This window comes from Anabas testudineus, chromosome 24 (assembly GCF_900324465.2).
Source record: "Anabas testudineus chromosome 24, fAnaTes1.2, whole genome shotgun sequence".
Lineage (NCBI taxonomy): Eukaryota > Metazoa > Chordata > Actinopteri > Anabantiformes > Anabantidae > Anabas > Anabas testudineus.
In genome coordinates, this window is record NC_046632.1 from 15,088,856 (window position 1) to 15,102,292 (window position 13,437).

Consider the following 13,437-nt stretch of genomic DNA (forward strand, 5'->3'; position numbering starts at 1 on the left):
CTGCTGAAAGGTTTTCAATATAACGTTTCAAATGTAGAACACATCTCTGTATCTGTTTAAAGAAACTTCACTCTGTCCTTGGAGATTTCTAATCTGAATCGTGAAATCAATTTTCCAAGAGCAGTGCAAGGTTGATCTGTGTGCTTCGTGCTGCTGTTGAAAAGCCCAGTACATGTGTGACAGGTTTAAACCTGATTCCCATATGTGAAAGTTATATGTCACCACATTTTGGAAGCCTGACAAGCTTGACCTTTTACGCTGTGACATAAAAAGACGAAGATGAGCGTGACGTTGGTTTTAACATGCCGCCTCCTTTGTGCTGCAAGGTTCCCATACTCCTCCAATGCCCGGCTGTGGAAGTGCCAGGTCTCAATCAGCAGACAGAGTCCAATATACAGACACGTACACGAGGATGAGCAAAAAGCTGAACCAACTTTTGCATGATTCGTGACCTGGCTTTATAACAGATTTTTTTTGGGATATCGAGTCCAAGCTAATTTAGTTCAGTCCCACAGAAATATATAATTTATTGCCTTTTAAGCAATTCAGCACCAGTTGAATGCCAGAAATGAAAAGGAAGTGAGGAAAAATCCAGTTTAGTCCTTAAATGACGCTTGGTATGCATTTAGTCCGAGTTTGATTTGATGTGAATTGGATCAGCAGTGCAGTTGGCTGTCAAGTGATGGACCATATGGTCATCAAAAAAAGACTGACAGCTGTTTTTCTGTGAAAGGATTAACTAGAAGCAGCAAAAAATAATATATTTTAAACTAAGTCTTGTGAAAAACTAGTGCTCAGCACAGAAAAAATCATCCTTATGTTATGTAATGAAGTAGGAAGAGTTGTCATTCACTTACCAACCAAGACCAACTTCCATCTTCAAACATCACGTCTTAGTTACTGGCACTAACTGGGTAATACTGTAACATGGAAATTTGGACATATGGAAATTAGCATCAGCTGTTGTTATTTCAGATCACTCATTATGTGACACGGTGCCGTAATAAGTTCCAGCGTCTTCAGAGCTTACGCTGCTGCAGTTTCCCCGTCCTTCTGGCTGATTTGGAAAAACCCTGGAGTGATGCCGCAGTAGCCTCCAAGCCAATTCATCCATGTCTGAGTGTGTACAGTACGTGTGTGAGAATGAGAAAGCTTTTGTAGGTGTGTTAGACTTTAGAGCTATTACCTTCTAAACCCTTCTGCGGCCTCCTTGTAAATGTCGACTGTGCTACAGAGGAAGACAAAGGGAGTCTGATGGAGACGGAGGGAGGAGGAAATGAGCTGGAAGGGCAGAAAAGTGAAGGGAGATAGAGTTAGAAGAAGAAGTGACAGACCCAGAAACAGGTTTAAGAGCTGTCAGGCTTGAGACCAGCAGGATCCTTGAGGAATCAACTGCTCTTACTAATCCTAATTTCATTTCAAGGCCTCCCCTCCCCGAGCCACCCACTCACGCCATAACCACACGGCCGATGCCATTAAATGGTGGTGGCTGTGTGTATTCCCAGGCACAGAGATGTAGTAAAGAGTTTTGGAGCCGCTTTGTTGTCGTCGTCACAGAGGTATCTGGTTATTTAAGGCTTTTAGAAGAGGTTGTTGAAGAAAAGCAATCAAACTGGGCTTTTCAACAGGCCTCTCTTAAATTAAATGCCAGCCATCCAAAAGCTAAGTGTCTCCGGTGTAACTGCAGAGGAGGGCCCCCCCCCCCCCCCCTTTTTTTTTTTTTTTTGCTGCAGACACACATTCATTCGACGCGAGTGCACGAATAAACGTCTTCACAGCAGCTGCCAGTTTTCTGATGTGAACACAGATTCAACTATGTGTTATCCACATTTGCTTTGATTGAATTCTCACTTGACTTGACTTTTTTTGGCTCTCTCTCAGCGTCATGACTCCCAGTGTCTCTTGTGCATTCAATCACAGTCCTACTTCATTACTAGAAGGATCACGGAGCCTCATTTTGGCTGAAAACATCTGCTTTCATGACCCGATAACCATAATAGAGTGTTTTCAATGTCAGCACATCTGATAATCTAAGTCTTAGTTTTGGACAAGTGAAGAAGGGGAGAGTGATAAATAGAAACAGATGGATAAAAACAAAATGAGAGAGGATGAAAGAGCCAGATGAACCCTGCTCCATTCATCAGGAGGTTAAGAGCCATATCAGTCCATTATTTTTACAAGCTTATCTCCGTGTAGATAGGAAAGAGCTCTCTCAGCTCTGGACAGGAGGCTTAGTGGCAGCACAGGGATTGATCATAACCGAATGTTTCCATAATACACAGTGTCAGGGTCTGCTTGAATACCCCTGAGCCAGAACCCAGACTTTTATCATCTCAGAGGCGCCTGCTGGAGAAACTTTTGTCTTTTTGTCCGTTTAGCATTATAGCCACGCTAGACGACTCTGAATGATGGCTAGCTCAAGTGGTGGCTGACTTCAGTAAATGGTTTTATTCTTACTAAGAAATGTTGTCTTGTCTTGTTGTTGGCGTCAACTTTGCAGGAGGGTTTTACGATGAGCAGGTAATTTACACGCTCGGGTCTGATTGAGCAGTGACTTTGTCACAAAGTTTTAACACCTTGTTGAATGTTCTTTAAGATTAGCTGCTTTCTTTTAAAATCACATCATACAGTCATTTTTTTAAGATTCTTGATGAATAAATCTGATCTAGACATCTTAATGAGCCTTCTGATTATCCAGTATATTTTATTAGTGCTTTAAACCATTTCCCATGTGCAGGTGGTAAATAAAAAAAGCATTATATCATATGGTAGGAATTCAATTTATTTTTTTTATTGTTTACCCAGTTCATCCACTAATCATCACCAGCTTTCTTGAACAGGCTGAAGCTTGTGATATGTTAAGTTTAGTTATAAAATGTACAATTTGTGATCCATAAAGGCTTAAATCCTACTTCAATGAGCTTTATTGTGCAGCTCCAAAGTATTATAACACGTCTATGTTTGGATAAGAGACGTATAAAAGCTTGTATAATGTAGTAGGTGACTAACTACTCCAGTTTACTTTCTATAATCAATACAGAAATAGCTTTTTAATTGAAAGCGTTTTGTTAAACTTAAGAACAGACTGAACCAAAACTGTGAAGCTTCACAAAAAAATGCTGACTGCATCTAAAAAAGAATACATCAGTTTCATGGTTAATTTGCCTCAAAGCACAACATCATACAGTATTTTAAACACATCGTGCACACAAATATCTGCATAGTATAGATTTTCGTCCTTATATTTAGCATTTTTTTGTTTTTAGAAATCTTTACTACGCATGCTTGGAAGATCCCCTTACTTCTTTCTGAAGGGTTGATATGGACGGATACTCATACAAATGCTTTGTGCTACATCTGGAGACACTTCTTGGAATATAAGGTTGTGTAAAACACCCAACAAACACATGGGTGGGGAACAGCTCGGTGGCTTAAGACAGGAGATTTAAGAGGGATTAGCTCTTTTTTTTAAATCGCTGTTAATGAGCTGGATGTGGATTTAGAAAATGTGTGTCCACCTGTTGTTTATACAGTTATATCCTAGTTTCTCCACACACCTGAGGTTTTTTAATGAAGCACAGTAACTAATTGTGTTTACAGTACTTCTTCCTGAGAGCGTAGCCTTCTGGTAACTTACATACAGCAGCTTAAGTACAACTGAGTCATGTTTTCCAGTTGGAGCTAACATGCAGCTCACAGATTTGGCATGGTTTTCCTCAGCCAGTTAATTGTTGGAAAACATGAGGGTGAGTTTGTTATTCTTCTTCTAAGCCATGAAATCTTCTGACAAGAGTGATACTGTCGGTAACTGGCGTGTTATTACCAAGCAAAAACAGGCAGCGGGCCCTGAAACAGCTTTGGTTTGTTTTGGTTTCTGGCCTTCGTAGTGAGTGGGTCTGTTCGTGAAGTTGTTACTGTAACTATTGCTGCGTTTTACATGAGAGTTTTGTGCTGTAACTGAATTCTGTTTTGGCTTTAATTAAACCAGATTTCTTATAGTTCATTAATCTACCACAGACACTACAGTTCAGTGCTACACAGCAGTTTACCTGATGATTTTACATCCAACATGTTCGGTCCCAGCAGATACTGACAGTAATTATATAATTATATACTTTATAAATCATTTAAATATGTCAACTAGAGCAAAGAGAGTTATTTTGATATAAGCATGTATGTGCCATACAGCAGATGTTCAGTTGGGGGATTCAACCCTAATCTGAAGTTTCATTTGTTCCCACCTTTTCAGGATCCTCCGTACAATTATTTTAGCTCAGCAGTTGAACTTTTGTTTTTTTTTTCCCATCCCATTCCAATTTTAGGTCTGTGGGACACTGGCAGGGAGGACGTGGACATATCTGACCATTAGAAAAACAAAGCAGCTAATTTTACCACAGCTAAAATGTTTGAATTATTTTAGTTCCTTTGAGGTTATTTAAGAATGTTTCCCCTCTTTCACTACATGATACACGATAAAAACCTGTTCAACCTCTTGAATGTAGACCATATGTGTTTGGCTAAGTTTGTCTGTAGAAAAACCTTAAGAGGGTAAATCTGACACCACAAAGTGCCACTCCTAACAATTTTAAAGACGAACTTTAAAGGGTTTAAACACACTCTTGTGAAAACAAGACAAGGTTGAAACGTATGTGTTTCTGGTTTTGGTCTGTTTATGTTCGACACGGTTAAGAAATTTCTTCTACAAACACACGTCACCTGCAGGAGAGTAAATCGGTTATCATAGGCTGAGAGCACGTGCCGATAAAGACGCACACATAGTATTTCTTCATGTTCATGTATATACACGGAAACTCACACATAAAAACATGTGCGGACTATACACACACACATATATATAGACATAAGTCACTCATACACTCAATCCCAGGGTCCCTAAATTGACTCTGCAAGCATAAAGCCCTTTCTAATTAGTTTCTGTACTCTGGTCATGGTCTTTTCTGAACAAAAGATGCTGGAAACGGTCCAGCTGCCCCAGTAGGAGTCCGTCATAAGAGGAGCACACATACCCACTCACTAAAGAGAAAGAAAAGTCAGTCCTTTATGAGAGAAGTCCCTAAAGTCAGCAGACAGCCTGCATTCATGCAGCCAAACGCAGGTCATTAACATGTCAACACTAATTGGAGCAGATCTTATTCTCTCTCTTGCTCCCTGTTTCCTCAGCGTTGAAAAGAATTTTTGTGTTTTCTTGAGGTAGAACGTTTTGTCGTCAGTGAGAAACTCTGCAGTAATAGTAAGAGTCATGGCGGTTGTGGGGATAGTAACCATGCATTGGCACATTAAAGTTTTACCACTAACAACTTTTTTTTTTTTTTTTTTTTGTGGTTTCATCTTCTGCTTGAAACCGAAATGTAACCGACAGTCGAGAGCAACTCAAATTAAATAGATTGGATCTTTCTCATTGAGAAAAGCTTTTTGCTTGTTTTTTTAAACGCAGAAGATATATTATCTAATTCATGTTTAGTTTCCAAGGCCAATAAACTAGTTGAAACTTAAGCTTTGTTCTGTTGCTGTTATCATAACAAACATACAGGAATGATTGTTGTTATGGCTCTGTGGATGGCATATGGATCTCATGCGGTCTAAGAGCATGCTAACAATGTTAAAGTGAGTATGTTAACATGTTGACATTAGCAGCAGGCCTTAGTGATGCAGCTCTCCATAAACAGCTGCAGCGATTTTATAAACCAGCAGGAGAACGAGGGGTTAAAGCTCTGGGAATTTCAAGAACATAATCGCAGGCGCCCAAACAAGTCCCCCTAACATATTATTTTTCTGTTTTACTAGCGCACTAATTAAGCAACAACAGATTCAGGGCAGGCAGGCACACATGCACAATGAAAGGGGGGTGTTGATCCAGCTAATTGTGGCGTTGCAGCTCTGTGAAGTAGATGATAATTTGGAACAGACGAAATAAACAAATGATGTAAATGAAGAAATAATTAGAAAGCAATGTGTTTAAGATCTGAGTGGACGTGAACTGCTCTCTGAAACTGAATGATAGTAAGGAACAAAATAATGATTAAACATCTAAGTGTCATGACAAGTTAATAGAGATCTGGTATTCTGGTTCAATGTATTCTTTGTGAATGAATGAGTCACAAGCAGGTGGTTTGGGTGGATGTCAGACCACAGTCCAACTCCAGAGTGGTTTATTTTAGGAAACTAAAGCATTTTAAGGTCAGAAAAGATTGTGGTTCTGTTTAAAGGTTAATAAACATGTTGTGCATGAAGTAACTATTAATCTATCAATGTTTTAATCCTGTACAGTCTTTCCATAACCTAATCCCATTTTTGGTAGTGGGACGTTTTTATGTACTGTGTTATTATGAATGAACTGTGGCAGTTACAGTAATACATCATCTACTAACGAAATCATCTAATATATATCATATATTTAATTTTATAATTTCTATGATTCAAATGCAAATAGTAAAAGGTTTTTCAATTTGAATGTTGGTGATGAGAGTCAGCTGCATTCAAATAATTTATATTCCTAAAGTCACTCCAAACAGGCACAGCCGTCCCATCAGGAGGCGGAAAACAGGTACCTCCATTGTAAACACACACTGCTTTTAAGCAATTCAGCATCTCACAGCAAGAGCCTCACTTTGATGTGTGCCACAGTAAGCCTACTTCTGCCCCCATTGTCACGTCAGTAGGACATTCCTGCAGCTGAGTTACAGCTGGCTGGACTCTGCACACAACCTCCTCCGGCTCCCCGTCAACACAACTCCACAGTGAAGTGACACTGTTGTGTTTAACCTGCTAAAAATACTTTAAATATGTTAAAAGTCAAGATATCTCTGTCAAATATATCCATCTTACACTTATACCTGACATTTAGCCATGATGTGTTTGTAGCCACAGCTGCAGAAACAGGCAGTGACAATGCATTAACACGTGTCGGCAGTTAACATTGTGTCCTGGATGGATGGTTGCATGCAGTGGTTCATGACTCTGTACCAAACATGTGGCTGGAGTGTGACAGTGGTGATATTCCTAGTGGAATATAACATCATAGCTCTGTCAGTGCACATTACAGAAAAGAACAAACACTGATAAATCACTGTCCGATGAAATTCTGATGCATTTGTATTAGCTATAAATAAATTAGATCATATTCAAAACTATTTTAAGACTTTACAGTATGTGACACTGGTGGTTCCTCTCCGCTGTTTTTGTCATTGCTGTAAAGGGTAAACTTGAGGTCGGTGACCTTTGTGCTCTGGAGAAACTGCACTCCCGTCTTCCTAGCAAAATAGTCTTTCTGTGACAATCAACAGTGCAGGCAAAGCAAAATGTTTTCCCTCTCATCAAGTTACATTTTATTAGGGTGAGGCTGAAAAGATGGAAAAAGATTTTCACATCATTGTCTTATAAAGATACAACACGTTTGGCTATTTAGCAGCATCAGTTCAGTTCAATTTAGTTTATTTATATAGCACCAAATCACAACATAAAGCATCTCAAGGCACTTTATACAGTTAAAACCTCTTTTTAATGGAAGAAACCTCTCGCAGAACCAGGCTCAGGGTGAGCGGCCATCTGCATGCACAGAAGCATGAAGATACAAAGTTCACGACATGCAGAGGGACCATATAAGTCGATAGATGGAGATGGAGAGGAGCTCAGTGCACCAAAGGGTCAAACTGATGAATGCAAGTCAACCCTTAACCTTTAGCCTTTGCAGGAGACTCTCCTGTGGTCTTCATGTAGATGTAGCCTCTATCTAGATCTAAAATACAGTGACTCACTATGAGCAGCGTGTTTAGTCGTAAGTGTAGCTTCAGATTCTTGAAGATCCTTTGCATTAGCTGTTTGGTTTGGATGCCCTGTGCTGAGAATCAGTCAGCCAGACAGGCTGACTCTGGACCTGGAAGTGTAAATCCAGAGTCTGAGAACAACAGACAAATGAATTTGTTTCTCCAGTCAGTCTCTGTTTGATACATTTATCAGTTCTTCCTCTTGTTCTCGGTCCAGGCCGACAGTGAAAACAAACAATCTCCACCGAACTATCAGAGCACATTCTCTCACTGCAGCCGGACTGCTGGAGCTGTTTTCAAGATAGTGTGTGTTGTCGGGTCGAGTTTGTGTATTGTAGTGTCTGGTATGTGGCGTGATTGTTTTATTGTGGCGATTGGCCGCGGTTGATCGCAGACCTGTTTACTCCAGGCTGGTTGGGATTCAGCACAAACAGGACAACAGTGCAGGTTTTTACACACTAATAAATTAGCTGTGTAAAGTCTCCCACCTGCTGTTTGATGTGAACTTCTAAATGCTGAGTTTACATAACATCTTGTTTAAATATTGAAATTATACTGTTTAAATCTTAAACTGTAAACTGTCATGGGCAGATCCCAGATATTTGTGAATGGAGACTGACGCAAAGTGTGATACATCCATTGGATCTTATTTCAGTACACGTGTAAACATGCGAACATGCAAAGATACAGCTCCATATACAGACAGTAACCTATATGTACTGCAGTCCATTCAGTAATACACCCAACATGGCGTCCAAATAAAATATCACGTGCATTTCACTCTTTCAAGCAGTTTAACTTCAAAGTCTGATTTGCTTTTTCCCTGGAATGGTTGATCTGTGATGAAAGTATAATTCAAAACGTATGCTGAAATTCTTGTAGTGCGCTGAGTGGAAACAGGAATCGTATACTGTTTATTCATCAGTTGTATGTTGTGACTGGCTCGCTCGTCTGTCCTCTGCACATGCTCCGTAACAGAGGAATTACATGTTTTGCTGATTTTATGCAGAGGGAGGTAACAGCAGAAATGAGTTGGAACACATGTTGTTTTGACACAAAGATGGCATCTTAGACACAGATTTGTGTTGATATATGTTTGTTTTTTTGTTGGACAACTCCTTATTAAAAAATAATTTGTGACGAATATGGTGAAATATCTTTTTTTAAATGAATGAATCAAAGCAAAAAGTGACTAAAGTTGTTTTGTTTTGAATGTTTAATTTGTTTTAATTTTCCCTTAAGGATCAATAAAGAATGTCATTATTATTAGATGTAATGAGTAATACTGCAGCACAGCTCATTGTATTGAACGGAAAGCAGAGACACATTCACCTTAATACTGTGATTTTATTTCAACTATATTATTTCTGCTCTTTCTTTGCTGTATCACTTTCCTTTTCGCCATTTAAGTTCTCCAATTGAATCTGTATCTCACACACATTTAGTCTTTGAGTCATTTGGTGGTATTTGATCTCAAGTCTGGATGTGAATCTAATAATGTAGTTTCCTTTTACAATTACCTTACGGCTGACGTTTGATGCCATATGAAGAAAAGCACGTTGTTCCCTTTCGGCTTTTAAGATCCTTTAATTTCATTCTCATTCGCTCCTGGAAGACTTTCAGGTCTGCATTTCACAGAAAGACTCTTTATTCTTTCTTTCCTTCCCTCCTTCCTTCCTGCTGCTGCTGGCATCTCCTCAAAGTCAAGGAGGATGTTGGTCAGTTTCTGTCTGGTTAAAGGTGACGGGTTTGTCTCTCCTACACTCAAACAATAGAAAAACACGGCATTGTGACAGATGTGGAGTCCGTATCTAACCTCAAAATAAAATTTAAAGATGGATGTCATTACAGTGTGATAGAGCTGCTGATGTGCTTTGCAACACATATTAAATTAGCAATATTTAACTGAGAACCAGCTGTTTTAATATTGACACAGGTTTCACACTATTTTTCTCGTTGTCCTCCCAGGTCAGATCACTTTCATGCCTGGTTGATCACTTATAGACCCTGCACTGAACTTTAGAGTGACTTACGGTACATGGTGTGCAATGTTGTTCTTTAAAGTTGCCAGTTTGCCTCCAGTGCTCAGTTATTAAAAAGGTTTATGCCACAAAGTTGGAAATAGAAGTGTAAAACTCCAAAATGCATGAAGTACGCAGAATATCCCACAGCAGTAAACAAAAATCAGCACAACACTGAGACAAACACAGAACAAAGAGTTTGTGTTCTGTCACCCACCGACAGGCAATGTTTTTGTTATTGTCACCACATTTATATTGCGTCATCTTCCAGATGCCGTTACTCAAAGTGACTTACAAGTGAGGCACAGAACAACCAAGTGGCTAAGTCGGGAAGAAGACTTTCGTCAGATGTTTCCCCCATTGTGCCATCACTGAGCTGACAGTCATGAAAAGACTAACCATCATACAGATGAGTCTCAAGTCAAAGTATTTTCGGGAGGATATACAGCGTGTTGTGACATCTGAATCCTGCTTTGATCAGATCACATCTGTTTGTTCTGATGTTTCATTGTTGTATTGGGATAACTGGAAAATTGCGACATGTTTGCAGAAGCTGGACTCCAACATAGATGAGATGCTGTGCCGATTGAAGTCAAGTCAACACCTTCTCCACATATCAGTTTCCTTTATGATGAAGATCTCTGAGGTTTTATTACGAATCTATCTGACTCTTTCATGGAGGTCCAGTGATGAAAAAGCTGTGGGCAAACATCATTTTCCAAATTATGCTTCTTCATTGAGGTGTTTCACTGGTGAAACCACAATTGGTACGGCCAAAAAGTGGATTTATATGTGTCGCAATTGAGGTAAAAAGGAGATTTACTCTGAAAATGATGGGGTTTTTTTTCTTTATAACAAAATACAAAAGTAGAGGACTTGCCTCTTGTCAAACAATCCATTTTCTTTTCAGTGTTAGCAAACACTGCCACACACAAAGCTGCCCAAACGAACTCCAAAATACCCCTGAGGTGACCCTTATGCTGTGATAAGTGTTACAACCACAAGTACTGTAATTTACTCTTTGTATAAAGTAGAAACAAACAGTTATTGAAAAGTAAGACTCTTATTGTGATGCATCCAGTAAACATTTAAATATAATAATAAAGTCTGATGTAGCAAAGTTATGTTTAGTTCGTCAATACAAAAATGTATTAGTTCTTTCTATTTTTCTCAGAGACATATTTTTTCAATTTCAACAATTTCTGCTTGATTAGTACGTTTTGCAGCTTCTTGTTTATTGTAATTTGATAATCACTAATACCCGAAGGGATGTGCAGAGCATGCTGGAGCATAACAGATGGTGGATGAGTGCAGCAGGAAGAGGGAGCACTGAGCAGAGTGGACTGTTTTTGAGTCTCATGGTACGATTAGTTGAAGTTTCATATTGCTGCTTAAATTAACTGGGAAATGACTGAAGTATGTTTATTTAAAGTAATATCTGTTCATCTGTGAGACCTAATGGGACCTAGCTTTTGCACCAGTCACCCATGTTGGTAATAACCTTTACAGAGTGCATGCAGACAAACTGCTGTAAATAATATGAATCTACTGCAAACAGATATGAAGACCGGACCAATAATGTAGAATCCATTCACACTACACACTGAGGAGCAGCTGTTGAGCTGGTTTCTTCTCCCAGAAACAAGGATTTGATACATGAATGGACACAGTGTCCTCCTCCTCCTACTTCTCGTCTGTGTCTCCACTGAAGAAGTCAAAGTCCATCAACCTGTGAATTTAGAAATAACAGCTTTTGAAAACTGTAATTCCATTACCATGCCACTGTGTGTGTGTGTGTGTGTGTGTGTGTGTGTGTGTGTGTGTGTGTGTGTGTGTGTGTGTGTGTGTGTGTGTGCGTGTGTGTGTGTGTGTGTGTGTGTGTGATCATTGATGAATTTCCCATCCTACCAAGCAGAAGTACAATATGTGAAATGGGTTTGTCAGGCATGTGTGTCATCTTCTATTTCTCGTCATCTTTGCCTGAAGGTGAAACATTCACCTCATAGTCTCGTCCTTCCAGCTGCACTCAACATCTGATGACTGCAAGAGGTGCAGTCACAGCTCATGGCTATTTATCCTTTCCCCACGTTGTCTGGCTGAGACTATTGAGTATTTTGGATCAAGTTATACTTTCATGATATGGCTAGTTTGATTTAAAGCTGACACTTCATGTCAAACATTCAAACATTTGTGGCTAATAGGTATTCATATTGGTAATTTGAACTGAATGCTTCATTAACTGACTTTAAACTACTGTACAGCTGCCACCAACAGTAGTTCTGTTAATTGCTTACGCCATGCTTGGCAGAAGTTATTATAAGGCCAATGCATACTTTGCATGACAGATGTGCATGTAAATATGTTCATAGTACGCATGTGCAGAATGTGCATACGCACATGGACCCATTTTTATACATGCACACTGCAAAACATGATGGTAACTCTGGGCAGTTGGTGTTTTTGTTTTCTTTATGTCATGGACCTACAGACATAGAAAGGTTCAGAGCAAGCAAAGCAGCTAAGACAGAGAGAAGGCATTGAAGGGAAAGTGCCAGGACAGACGTCAGTTTCATGAGAGAGGGATATTTTAAGTGTGTGGAAATCAGGGAGGAATCAGCTTCAGCATTATCTTAATAATGACAATAGAAAACCTGCTCACCCTACTGGCCATACAATATACAGTATGTTAAAATTAGCTGGTGAACATAATGGAGCATTAGCAGCTAAAGAGCCAAATGTTTCTCTGTAGAATTATAGAGAACTATAACGCAGCTAAAGGGGAGTTATTAATATACTTTTATTCAACAAGTGACCAGAAATACAGCAATGATCCTCCATAACTTAACATTAAAGTGATGATATCTGTATGTCAGCATTATTTGTGCAGCCAAGTTACTAAATCAATCCAGTATAACGACTTTGTGAGTGTCAGTGAATGGAGAAGCCTCTTGTCTGGGTTCAGTAACCTGTCAGTGACCTCTGTAGCTTTGCTGATTGTATCTACAGATCTCTGTGTTAACGGTACAGCAGTTAAACAGACATCAATTAGTGAAGAGTGATTTCTAATGCGGACGATTCCCCGAGGCTGTGAAACCAGAGGAAACGAAGCGGGACAGTCAGTGGAAAATCTGTTCAAATGTGTTCTGGCAACAAGATATGATTATAAGTTTATATATCTTTGCTTTAACAGCACACATTTGTTCTGAGAATCCACATCCCCCACAGTCTGTGGTTCAAGAAATGTAATTCTCTACCTTAAACTAGCGAAACCACAGTGCGGTTCCTCTGACAAATTTCACAGAATTTGGAAACCGTTCATGGATTACGTTAACGCTAAGCTCTGCGCCGCTGCACCATCTGTAACTTTTAAATTATCCTCACAAGATTAACTGACAGAAATGCGGTATTGATATGCAGTTTGTTGCTGTGGGGGAAACCGTATCGTTCCCAAGTGTCAACATTTCAGAAACGGAGACAGTTTTTTGATTGTCCACCATGGATTTGTGAGTTTCTCCGCCTTTGTGTTTGACTATGTTTGTGTTCTTCTCCTTTGGCCTTTTCCTTCCTCAGTAAATTGATCATGTTCACTATAGTTTCACCGTTCCCGTTCACAGATAGCATGTAGTTTCCCT

General features: G+C 39.4%; 1 protein-coding gene across 1 annotated transcript in view; it reads left to right on the forward strand.

The window, feature by feature from the left end:
- scara5 (scavenger receptor class A, member 5 (putative)) overlaps positions 1-13,437 on the forward strand; it is a 51,090-nt gene that overhangs the window by 8,274 nt on the left and 29,379 nt on the right. The window lies entirely within an intron of this gene.